The 12,658-nt window shown below is 38.4% G+C and overlaps 1 pseudogene; it reads right to left on the minus strand.

Annotated features, from left to right (window-relative positions):
• Nucleotides 1-9,752: 9,752 nt before the first annotated feature.
• Nucleotides 9,753-12,658, minus strand: LOC110742550 (annotated as a pseudogene).

Raw genomic sequence — 12,658 nt, forward strand, 5'->3', positions numbered from 1 at the left:
CAAAGGCCTTTTCTGCATCTATTGAGATAATCATGTGGTTTTTGTCTTTGGTTCTGTTTATATGCTGGATTACATTTATTGATTTGTGCATGTTGAAACAGCCTTGCATCCTAGGGATGAAGCCCACTTGATCATGGTGGATAAGCTTTTTGATGTGCTGCTGGATTCAGTTTGCCAGTATTTTATTGAGGATTTTTGCATTGATGTTCATCAGGGATATTGGTCTAAAATTCTCTTTTTGTTGTATCTCTGCCAAGCTTTGGTATCAGGATGATGCTGGCCTCATAAAACGAGTTAGGGAAGATCCCTTCTTTTTCTATTGATTGGAATAATTTCAGAAGGAATGGTACCAGCTCCTCCTTGTACCTCTGGTAGAATTTGGCTCTGAATCCATCTAGTCCTGGACATTTTTTTGGTTGGTAGGCTATTAATTATTGCCTCAATTTCAGAGCCTGTTATTGGTCTATTCAAGGATTCAAGTTCTTCCTGGTTTAGTCTTGGGAGAGTGTACGTGTCCAGGAATTTATCCATTTCTTCAAGGTTTTCTACTTTATTTGCATAGAGGTGTTTATAGTATTCTCTGATGGTAGTTTGTATTTCTGTCAGGTCGCTGGTGATATCCCCTTTCTCATTTTTTATTGCATCTGCTTGATTCTTCTCCCTTTTCTTCTTTATTAATCTGGCTAGTGGTCTATCAATTTTGTTGATCTTTTCAAAAAACCAGCTCCTGGATTCATTGATTTTTTGAAGGGTTTTTTGTGTCTCTATCTCCTTCAGTTCTGCTCTGATCTTAGTTATTTCTTGCTTTCTGCTAGTTTTTGAATGTGTTTGTTCTTGCTTCTCTAGTTCTTTTAATTGTGATGTTAGGGTGTGAATTTTAGATCTTTCCTGCTTTCTGTTGTGGGCATTTAGTGCTATAAATTTCCCTCTACACACAGCTTTCAATGTATCCCAGAGATTCTGGTATGTTGTATCTTCGTTCTCATTGGTTTCAAAAAACATCTTTATTTCTGCCTTCATTTCGTTATGTACCCAGTAGTCATTCAGGAGCAGGTTGTTCAGATTCCATGTAGTTGAGCAACTTTGAGTGAGTTTCTTAATCCTGAGTTCAGTTTGATTGTACTGTGGTCTGAGAGAGAGTTTGTTATAATTTCTGTTCTTTTACATTTGCTGAGGAGTGCTTTACTTCCAACTATGTGGTCAATTTTGGAATAAGTGTGACGTGCTGAGAAGAATGTATATTCTGTTGATTTGGGGTGGAGAGTTCTGTAGATGTCTGTTAGGTCAACTTGGTGCAGAGTTGAGTTCAATTCCTGGATATCCTTGTTAACTTTCTGTCTTGTTGATCTGTCTAATGCTGACAGTGGGGTGTTAAAGTCTCCCACTATCATTGTATGGGAGTCTAAGTCTCTTTGTAAGTCTCTAAGGACTTGCTTTTTGAATCTGGGTGCTCCTGTATTGGGTGCATATATATTTAGGATAGTTAGCTCTTCTTGTTGAATTGATCCCTTTACCATTATGTAATGGCCTTCTTTGTCTCTTTTGATCTTTGTTGGTTTAAAGTCTGTTTTATCAGAAAGTAGGATTGTAACCCCTGCCTTTTTTTGTTTTCCACTTGCTTGGTAGATCTTCCTCCATCCCTTTATTTTGAGCCTATGTGTGTCTTTGCACATGAGATGGGTCTCCTGAATACAGCAAAGTGATGCGTCTTGACTCTTTATTCAATTTGCCAGTCTGTGTCTTTTAATTGGAGCATTTAGCCCATTCACATTTAAGGTTAATATTGTTACATGTGAACTTGATCCTGTCATTATGATGTAAGCTGATTATTTTGCTAATTAGTGATGCAGTTTCTTCCTAGCACCGATGGTCTTTACATTTTGGCATGTTTTTGCAGTAGCAGCTACCAGTTGTTCCTTTCCATGTTTTGTGCTTCCTTCAGGAGCTCTTGTAGGGCAGGCATGGTGGTGACAAAATCTCTCAGCATTTGCTTGTCTGTAAAGGATTTTATTTCTCCTTCACTTATGAAACTTAGTTTGGCTGGATATGAAATTCTGGGTTGAGAATTCTTTTCTTTTAGAATGTTGAATATTGGCCCCCACTCTCTTCTGGCTTATAGAGTTCCTGCCCAGAGATCCACTGTTAGTCTGATGGGCTTCCCTTTGTGGATAACCCGACTTTTCTCTCTGGCTACCCTTAACATTTTTTCCTTCATTTCAACTTTGGTGAATCTGACAATTACGTGTCTTGGAGTTGTTCTTCTCAAGGAATATCTTTATGGCATTCTCTGTATTTTCTGAATTTGAATGTTGGCCTGCCTTGCTAGGTTGGGGAAGTTCTCCTGGATAATATCCTGCAGAGTGTTTTCCAACTTGGTTCCATTCTCTCCGTCACTTTCAGGTACACCAATTAGATGTAGATTTGGTCTTTTCACATAGTCCCATATTTCTTGGAGGCTTTGTTCATTTCTTTTTACTCTTTTTTTCTCTAAACTTCTCTTCTCACTTCATTTCATTCATTTGATCTTCAATCACTGATACCCTTTCTTCCAGTTGATTGAGTTGGTTACTGAAGCTTGTGCATTTGTCATGTAGTTCTTGTGTCATGGTTTTCATCTCTATCAGGTCATTTAAGGACTTCTCTACCTTGGTTATTCTAGTTAGCCATTCATCAAATCTTTTTTCAAGATTTTTAGTTTCTTTGCGCTGGGTTCATAGTTCCTCCTTTAGCTCAGAGAAATTTGATTGTCTGAAGCCTTCTTCTCTCAACTTGTCAGTGTCATTCTCCATCCAGCTTTGTTCCACTGCTGATGAGAAGCTGCGTTCTTTTGGAGGGGGAGAGGTGCTCTGATTTTTAGAATTTCCAGCTTCTCTGCACTGCTTTTTCCCCATCTTTGTGGTTTTATCTACCTTTGGTCTTTGATGATGGTGACGTACAGATGGGGTTTTGGTGTGGATGTCCTTTCTGTTTGTTATTTTTCCTTCCACCAGTCAGGACCCTCAGTTGCAGGTCTGTTGGAGTTTGCTGGAGGTCCACTCCAGACTCTGTTTGCCTGGGTATCAGCAATGGAGGCTGCAGAAGAGTGAATATTGCTGAACAGCAAATGTTGTTGTCTGATCATTCCTCTGGAAGCTTCGTCTCAGAGGTGTAACTGGCCCGTGTGAGGTGTGAGGTGTCAGTCTGTCCCTAGTGGGGGATGTTTCCCATTTAGGCTACTCAGGAGTCAGGGACCCACTTGAGCAGACAGTCTGTCCGTTCTCAGATCTCAAACTCTGTGCTGGGAGAACCACCACTCTCTTCAAAGCTGTCAGACAGGGACATTTACATCTGTAGAGGTTTCTGCTGCCTTTTCTTTGGCTACGCCCTGTCCCCAGAGGTGGAGTCTACAGAGGCAGGCAGACCTCCTTGAGCTGTGGTGGGCTCTACCCAGTTCGAGCTTTCCGACTGCTTTGTTTACCTACATAAGCCTCAGCAATGGTGGGCGCCCCTCCCCCAGCCTCGCTGCCACCTTGCAGTTAAATCTCAGACTGCTGTGCTAGCAATGAGGGAGGCTCCATGGGCGTAGGACCCTCCAAGCCAGGCATGGGATATAATCTCCTGGTGTGCTGTTTGCTAAGACCCTTGGTAAAGCACAGTATTAGGGTGGGAGTGACCTGATTTTCCGGGTGTTGTGTGTCATGGTTCCCCTTGGCTAGGAAAGGGAATTCCCTTCCCCCTTGCGCTTCCCAGGTAAGGTGATGCCTCGCCCTGCTTTGGCTCTCACTCGTTGGGCTGCACCCACTGTCCTGTGCCCACTGTCGGACACGCCCCAGTGAGATGAATCTGGTACCTCAGTTGGAAATGCAGAAATCACCCGTCTTCTGTGTCTCTCACGCTGGGAGCTGGTGGCTGGACCTGTTCCTATTCAGCCATCTTGGTGCCACACTGAGGGTTTTTTATAAATTTAGGTTATAAGTCCTTTGTTGGAAATGCAATTTTTAAATATTTTTCTCCCAGGCTGCAGTTTGATTTTCATTTTCTTAACAATGTGTTTTGAAGAGCATAAGATTTTAATTTTGATGATGTTCAATATATAATTATTTTCTTTTAGGGACTGATTATCTTTTGGTGCCATGCCTAAGAATTCTTCACTTAACCACAGATCACAAAGTTTTCCTCCATGTTTTCTTCTAAAAGTTTTATAATTTTATGCTTAGATGAAAGATCTGTTTTGAGTTAATGTTTATATAAGGTGTGAGATTAGGTCAAGGTTTATTTTATGGTACATGGATGTTCCATTTTTCCAAGACTATTTGTTGAAAAGACTATCCTTTCTCCAAGTAATTGCTTCATCTATTAAAAAACTCAGTTGGTATACTCATGTGGGTCTATTTCTGGACTGTATTCCAGTCATCTACATGTGATCCCTTGACAGTAACACACAGTCTTGACGACTGTAGCTATACAGTAAGTCCAAAAATTGAGTAGAGTGATTCTTCTCGATTTATTCATTTTTCAAAATTGATTTTGACCATTATAAATCTCTTGTCTTTTCATAAAAATTTTAGAATCAGATATTCTATTCTTACAAAAAAAATTATTCTTGAATTTCAAATGAAATTTTATTAAATCTATAGATCAATTAGGAAATAATTGATATCTTCCCTATGTATAGATCTTCCAATTCATGAACACCAGATGTATCTCCATTTATTTAGTTCATTTTTTATTTCTTTCATCAGTGTTTTATAATTTTCAGCAAATAGATTTCAAGGATGTTTTGTCAGATTTGTAACCAAGTACTTCATTTTGCAGCAGCTATCATAAATAGTAATTTTTCAAATTTTGGTTTCCTATTTTTCAATGATAGTATCTAGAAATACTGTTAATTTTTGTGTTGATTGTGGATCCTGTCTTTGATAGACTCACTCGTTTCTGAGAATATCTTAGATATTCCTTGGGATTTTGTACATAAATAATTATATCATCTATGAATAGGTGACGGTTTTATTTCTTCTTTTCCAATATGAGTGCCTTTTATTTCTTTTTTCTAGCTTGGTTGTACTGGCTTTTCCTAGCTTCATTTGCAGTGTGATGTTGAATAAGAGTGAGGAAAGTGTACATCTTTGCTTTGTCCCCTGTCTTAAAGGGACAACATTCCTCTATAAGACAGACTGTTAAGTATGTTGTTAGCTGTAGGTTTTTTAAAAAATAGATTTTCTTTATCAGGTTGAAGAAATTTTCTCACATTTCTAGTTTGCTGGGAGATTTTGTCACCAATAGTTTTGAAATTTGTGGAATCATTTGTCTGCATCAATTGATATATTCATGTGGATTTTCTTATTTAGGCTATTAATTTAGTGGATTACATTGATTGACTTTTAAATATTGCACCAGCCTTGCAGTACCAGAATAAATCCCACTTGGTCATGGTGTATTAATTTTTATAAACTGCTGGATATGATTAGCTAGTATTTTCTGAGGATTTTTGTGTCTATGTTCATGACAGATATTTGCCTATTGTTTTTTATTTTTGTACTGTCTTTGATTTTAATATTGGGGCATTCTGGTGTCACAAAACATGTCGGGAGGTATTTTCTCCTCTTCTCAAGATTGGGTATAATTAGGATTATTTCTCCTCTAAATGTTTAGTGGAATTATCCAGTGAAATTATTTGGGTCTGAAGAGTTCTTTTTCAGAAAGTTTTTAATCTATCAATTCAATATCTTTAATAGTATAAGATTATTGAAATTACCCACTTTGTACTGGGTGAGCTTTGGCAGCTTATAGTTTTTGGGGAAAAGGTAAATTATTTTGCTGAATTGGTATGCTTTGTTTGTAGTATTCCTTTATTACCCTTTTAATGTCTATAGTGATGCTCTCTATTTTACTCCCGGTGTTAAGAATTTGTGTCTTTTCTCTTTTTTTCTTTGTCAGTTTTGTTACAGGATTATCAATTTTATTGATAGTTTCAAGGAATCCACTTTTAGTTTCATTTGATAATTTTATTTTTAAATTTTATTTCTATTTTTTTAATTTCATTGATTTCTCATATCTTTATTATTTCCTTATTCCTGCTTATTTTGGTTAACATTTCTCTTTTTTTTTCTAGTTTCTTAAGGTGGAAGGTAAGATTACTTCTTTGAGATCTTTCTTCTTTTCTAACATAAGCAGCTAATGCTATAAATTTTCATTTAAGTACTGTTTTAACTACAACCCACAAATTTTGTTATGTTTTGTTTTTATTTTTGTTTAGTTCATAATATATTCCAAATTTCCCGAGATTTCCTCTTTGGCCTATGGATTATCTGGAAGTGTGTTGCTTAATTTCCAAGCGTTTGGAGTTTTTTCTGTTATCTTTCTCTTATTGATTTCTGGTTTTATACATTGTATTCAGAGAGCATTTTTAATGATTAACTATTTTAAATGTGCTAAGATTTGTTTTATGTCCCAGGATATGATCTGTCCTGAAGATGCTCTACATACTTTGAAAAGGCTATTATTCCATTGGTTTTTGATGGAGGGTTTTAAGAACATCAATTTGTTTCCAGTTGGTTAATGGTGTTGTTCAGTTCTGCAGCCTTACTGATTTGCTGTCTGCTAGGTCTGTCAATTACTTAAAGAGGAGGTTTAAAATCTCCAGCTACAATTGTGGACTTGTCTGTCACCTTTCATTTCTGTCAGTTTTTGTTTCAGGAATTTTGAAATTCTGTTGTTAGGTGAATTCAGCATGTGAGGGCATCTGGAGGATAATAAGAGCACTGGATTTTCTGTGACCTGAGATTTTCTATGGCTGCAGCAGTCCTGGGTAACAATGAAGAAGAAGGGAGCAAAGCAGGAGGTAAAGGGAGAAAGATAGGTAACAGATTCTAAACATACTTGTGTGGCCCCAAGAATTAGTTGGTGGGCAATGGGGAGCAAAAAGAGACATTTAAGCAGACAGTAACTGTATTAGTCTGTTTTGATACTGCTGATAAAGACTTACCCGAGACTGGGCAATTTACAAAAGAAAGAGGTTAATTGGACTTACAGTTCCACATAGCTGGGGAGGTCTCACAATCATGGCTGAGGCAAGGAGGAGCAAGTCACATCTTACATGGATGGCAGCAGGCAAAGAGAGAGCTTCTGCATGGAAACTCCCATTTTAAAAACCATTTAGATCTTGTGAGACCCATTCATTATCACAGGAACAGCAGGGGAAAGACCTATCCCCGTGATTCAGTCATCTACCACTGTGTCCCTCCCACAACACATGGGAATTATGGGAGCTACAAGATGAGATTTGGATGGGGACACAGAGCCAAACCATATCAGTAACATAATCAGATTTTTGTTTCTTAAGTATATTTTGGAGGACATTTTAGATAAAGTTCAGGATTCCACAGGGGGAGACATGAACTTGAAATACATAAATACATAATTCTAATGAATGGACTTGGGAATCTGATGACAGCAGCATTGGAAGGGGTGAATTTTATTAATTTAGATGAGAAAAGCATTCAGAAAGAAATATACCTTGTATATACACACTAGCACTGGGACCTACTATAGTTTTTCTTTGTATGGGTAAAGAAGGGAGAGAGAATTATTTTATATATAGCAGTTCAGCATACTCATTATAAAGTTAACACTAAAAGTTTGATGGAAAGGCCAATTTGCCAATTTGCTGCCTGTCCCTGTGAATGGCCTTATTAATAAATAATGCATATTGTTTAATGAAAAAAAGTCAAGGTAAAAATATAAAACATTTAAATGGGATGTCTTTACAAAAGGTCATTGCCCTTTCCAAATATTTTTTGATGAGTTCTTCTACCAAGGAAAGCTGTTTTTAAATGCATAGTTAGCATACAATGCATACTCCAGCAGCTTAACAATATCTAAGTGTACTTTGATAGGAATCCAACGTTATCTTCAAAAATGTTTTCCAAGAGTCATAATGATGGTCTGCCACTTGTGTACTTATAAAGGTCTACAAATAATAATAAACAATAACTTCTCACAAAATAAGAGGTTTATCATATGCTGTCCTGACAGGACAGCAGAAAGCAGTTGCTACATCAAAGGAATGTTGAGGGGAGTTGAAAAGAAATTATTTACAAAGATGTGGTCAGGGTTTAGGGAAATCAACAAAGAATGGTGAGACACACCAATGCTAGTAACTGCAGGGAGCTCACTCTTTGACTTGAAGGACTACCGGGAAGGAAAGATTTCCAAAGTAGCTGTAGTTGAAGAAGAGAACACCCTCTACTCTCACCCAGCAAACTTCTGGGGTGTTACTTCACTCTCCTTCCATACTCTTACTCTCTGCTGGCAACCCCCATTGGCCAAACCCAACAGGATGACATGCATTGACCCACAAAGGTGAACCTCCTGGAGCCAGGAACAAGGTAGAGAAGAACAGAGAGTAGATTGGCAGGGTGAGGGATGGCCAGACAACTGAAAGCATTGAGAATGGGTACATGAAAAAAAAACTTCTTATTGGGCATTTCATAATTGAAATAATTCCACCTCCACTGGCCATCACACACACATATACCCTGATTCTTCTTATGGAGAAGATAGTTATAAGTCTCGTGTGCTTTTTTTTTTTCACTAAAATTCAAGCCTTTGATTCTCCTAGTGCCAGTTGAAAGACTGATGTTGTACATCAGAATTCCAAGCCCAGATGTTTCATCATATGGAGAAATTATGTTACCTTCTAACAAGTATAGTTACAAGAACTATACTTGCATTTGACCATTATTTTAATTGATTGGGCTTGGAGTTAGGAAAGCAAATGGTCAAGCAACAAGTCTAAAATTCTGAAATCCCATAAATACATCTGATCATTCATCCCTGAAAGAAGCTAAATGTCTCAATGATTTAAAGTGCTTCAGGCTTTAAGTGGTTCATTCAGAAGGCAAACTGAGATCATTCTGAGTCCTTGTCTTTTTTTTATCATCACTTGATCACAATCCCTCTAATGAGATGAAAGGCTTCTTCTCTGTGAAATAGGGACTCAAGTATACTTAGAGCAATTGAATTATGTTTCTTTTGTATGGGTGCTTCACAGATTTGCCACCTTTTATATCCCTCAGGATTTGGCTGGGGCAGGAGCTCACTGGTCTTATTCACTCTGAAACCCTGAGAATGAGCACAGTGCTTCCCACACAACAGATACCAAGAAGAAATTTTTTGATTGATGAAATTAATATATTTATTTTTTATCAGATTTTTTCCCATAGGTTATTGGGGAACTGGTGGTGTTTGGTTACACGAGTAAGTTCTTTAGTGGTGATTTGTGAGATTTTAGCGCACCCGTCACCCAAGCAGTATACACTGCACGCAATTTGTAGTCTTTTATCCTTCACCCCTTTCCCACCCTTTCTCCCTGAGTCCCCAAAGTCCATTGTGTCATTCTTATGCTTTTGCATCCTCATAGCTTAGCTCCCACTTATGAATGAGAACGTATGATATTTGGTTTTCCATTCCTGAGTTACTTCACTTAGAATGACAGTCTCCAGTCTCATCCAGGTCACTGCAAATGCCATTAATTCATTCCTTTTTATGTCTGAGTAGTATTCCATCATATATATACATATATATACCACAGTTTCTTTATCCACTCGTTGATTGATGGCCATTTGGGTTGGTTCCACATTTTTGCAATTGTGAATTGTGCTGCTACAGACATGCATATGCAAGTATCTTTTTCGTATAATGACTTCTTTTCTTCTGGGTAGATGCCCAGTAGTGGGATTGCTGGATCAAATGGTAGTTCTACTTTTAGTTCTTTAGGGAACCTCCACACTGTTTTCCATAGTGGTTGTACTGGTTTACATTCCCACCACCAGTGTAGAAGTGTTCCCTATTCACAGCATCCACACCGACATCTATTATTTTTTCATTTTTTTATTATGGCCATTCTTGCAGGAGTAAGGTGGTATCACCTTTTGGTTTTGATTTGCATTTCCCTGATCATTAGTGATGTTGAGCATTTTTTTGTATGTTTACTTTTTTAATAGTTTAACAAATAAACTAGACAGGCAACATATGACTAGGAAGGACATCTTACTCTAATGCAGAACTCATCCTGTGTCCTGGCTCTATCTTTTTAGCTGTGTATTGTCTTCAGGGAGGTCACTTAACATCTCTGAGTTTCAGTGTCTTCAGCTATGAAATAAGGGGAAAAAAACAGAAAACAATCCTACACAAGGTTGACAAAGGATCATGGGAAATAATATGTTTGAAACTGTTTGGGAAACGTAAGGCATTTAAAAACATACACTATTTTTACTACTGAAATTGGTTACTGTGATGGTTAACTTTATGTGTCAACTTGACTGAACTAATAAGGGATGAACGGTGGCAGGTAAACATTATTTCTGGGGGTATCTATGAGTGTTTTCAGAAGAGATTAGCATTTGAATCAGTAGAATGAGTAAAGATCACTTATCAACATGGGTGGGCATCATCCAATCTGTTGAAGGCCCAAAATAGAACACAAAGCTGGGGGAAAGGCAAATTTGCTGTCTTTGTTAGAGCTGGGACATTCATCTTCTCCTGCCCTTGGACATTGGTACTCCTGGTTCTCAGACCCTCAGGCTCAAACTGGGACTTATACCATTGACTTCCTTGGGCCTACAGCTTGCAGATGGCAGGTCATGGGACTCCTCAGCCTCATGATTGTGTGAGCCAATTTTCATAATAAATATTTTATATATACATATATCTTATTAGTTCTTTTTCTCTGAAGAACCCTAACACAGATTTTTGTATCAAAAAGTGGGCATGTTGCTGTAACAAATGCCTAGAAATGTGGAAGCAGCTTTGGAATTGGGTAATGGGTATAGGCTGGAAGAGTTTCGAGGTTCATGCTAGAAAAAAAAATTAAAAATTAAAAAATTTTAAAAAGCCTACATTGCCATGAATGTCCCATGAAGGGCAATTCTGATGAGGTCCCAGAGAGAAAGGAGGAAAGTTTGCTGTAGAGAAAACCTCAGTCTTCTTAGAGAATTCCCAAATGGTCATGAACAGAACATTGGTTGAAATACAGACAATAAAGGCCATTCCGATGAGGACTCAGATGGAAATGAGGAACGTGTCATTGGGCAATGGAGGAAAGGCAATTCTCATTATAAACTGGAAGATGACTTGATTGAATTGTGTTCATGTTCTAGTGTTTTGTAGAAGGTTGAATTTGTGAGCAATGAAATTGTATATTTGGTTGAGGAAATCTTGTTTTCATAGATCACAGAACTTTATTAAGATAGAATCACTGCTAATTACATAGAAGTTACTTGTCTAAGCCAAAATCCATGAGGTTCGTATAAACTTACAGTTACACAAATTAGAAGCAAACGGCATATTCAAAACCATAAGGAAAGATCCTTAATGCTGAGGTGATGAAGGCTGAAGTAAATATGTCTGTACATTTATTTCAAGCTGTTAAAGAGTTTGTGGGTCACTCAGTGGTCCCTTGCATGCAAAAAGTCCAAGAGCTCCTCCATACCATCCTCTTCTTTGTGACTGAAAGGATACACACTCATCACAGAGCTCTAGCCGCTCCTGGCCTTTACACATTTCTCCAGCTGCTTGCATTGCTCTCTTTCTGTTGTTAGGGGATCCAGTAATTCCTCCTCTTGCTCTTCCTCCTCCATGAGATCTTCGGACCTGGTCAGCATCTTTCACTCATCTTCCAGTTCCATGTCTGGCTATGGTTCTGAATTCAACACACTCAACCTGCAACAGCGGCACCTAATCCACTTCAGAATCAAGAAGGACTTGTCAGCTGAGGAAAGTTTTAAGCAGTGTTGAAAGTGCAGTTGGCTTCTCTTGATTGCTCCTTGTGAAGTGTGAGCGGAGAGAAATGACTCACAGAATAATTATTAATCAAAAGGGAAGCAGAACTTAAAGATTTAGACAATTCTCAGCCTATCCATATTAGAAAAAAAATGAGAAAGCCTGTATAGAAGAGAACATGAAGGGTGTGACCAAATCTGATAAGGAAATTAGCATGGATCGGCTATCTCAATGGGAACCAGGTGCTATTCATCAGGACAATGGGGAGATTAGTCAGTCATCTAAATAGAAGTCCAAATAAGATGTATTGCACACTCTATCGTCCAATACAATGGAAGAATGACTGAAAAGACATTTTGGAGAACATCAAGGCTATACTTACAATCACAGGACAAGAATTCAAATGTCCAGAGGGCCGAGCAATTTCAAATGAGGGGCCACTACTGTTTAGCACATCACATCACGGTCTTCCTTACCCCAAACTCCATAACCATGCTCCTCAATCACTCCATGTGCTGCACCCAGCAAAGCTGTAGAAGCATGGCTGCTTCCACCTAGATTTCAAATTATGCCCCAAAGAGCCACAGGACCCAGACAGAGCGCTGTCTGTGAGAAAAAGCCATTGCAAGGAGCCCCAACAAGGACAATGCCCAGCAAAGCCACAGGGTAGGTATACCCAGAGTCATGGGCATGGGGCTGCAACCACAGTGGGTCCTGAAGACAGTACCACTGTCCCAGTGGTTCTGCAGTGCAGAGCATTAAGCCGAAGAAAATTATTCTCAAGACTTAAGGTTTGGTTGGGTGTTGTAGCTCATACCTATAATCCCAACACCTTAGGAGGCCAAGGTGGGAGGATAACTTGAGGCCAGGAGTTCAAGACCAGCCTGGACAATAGAGC

This window comes from Papio anubis, chromosome 2, assembly GCF_008728515.1.
Source record: "Papio anubis isolate 15944 chromosome 2, Panubis1.0, whole genome shotgun sequence".
NCBI lineage: Eukaryota > Metazoa > Chordata > Mammalia > Primates > Cercopithecidae > Papio > Papio anubis.